The sequence below is a fragment of the Chelonoidis abingdonii genome, chromosome 14, assembly GCF_003597395.2.
Source record: "Chelonoidis abingdonii isolate Lonesome George chromosome 14, CheloAbing_2.0, whole genome shotgun sequence".
NCBI classification, from domain to species: domain Eukaryota; kingdom Metazoa; phylum Chordata; order Testudines; family Testudinidae; genus Chelonoidis; species Chelonoidis abingdonii.
Genome location: NC_133782.1, coordinates 37,606,926 through 37,607,619, shown reverse-complemented (window position 1 = coordinate 37,607,619; position 694 = coordinate 37,606,926).

The window sequence follows — 694 nt, the reverse complement described above, 5'->3', positions numbered from 1 at the left end:
GGCGCACCGCAGGTGGTATGTAGGTCCTGCCGAGACGGGGGCCTGAGGCGCTGGGCCATGCAGACACTTTCGTCCTTGCCCCGCGAACCCGCATGCGGGATGGAAGCCTTCCTGGTGCCCCCGCACTCCGGCTTGGTTGTCCCTTGGACCCCCCTATTGTTCTCGCTTGAGCTCTCGCGGCCGCGACCTGCGTGGCCGCGGGCCCGGCGCGGCGCTTGCCTGGCCGGTCGGTGGGGCGCGTCTGCAGTGACTGGCGGCGGCGCGCAGCAGCGGCCGGCGCCGGGGCCGTGCGGGGGGGCCCCCGCGTGTCTCCGCGGCCCGGGACCCTTGACGCAAGCGTCCCGGCGGTGGCGGAACCCTGGGCGTGCCCGGCACGGGGTGAGTCCCGAACCCCCCACGTGCTATCTGTGCCGCCCCCTCCGAGCCCGCTTCTGGCGGGACCTTGCCCGCCTCCCCCTCCCGCCCGGGCCCGGGGCCCCCGCCCGGGGCCGGGCTCCTCCCCCTCACCCTCCCCCGGGACCGGCGCCCCCTCCCCCCCCGGCCGGGCTCCCCCACTCCCCTCGCCCCCGGGGCCAGGGGACGCCCTGCCCCTGCGGCCCCTCCCCCTCCGGGTCCCGAGGGGTCTTGGCGGGCACGGGTCTGCTTGGAGTGGGAACGCCCCACGACTAGCGGAACCTTGCTGCCTTGGCGAGAG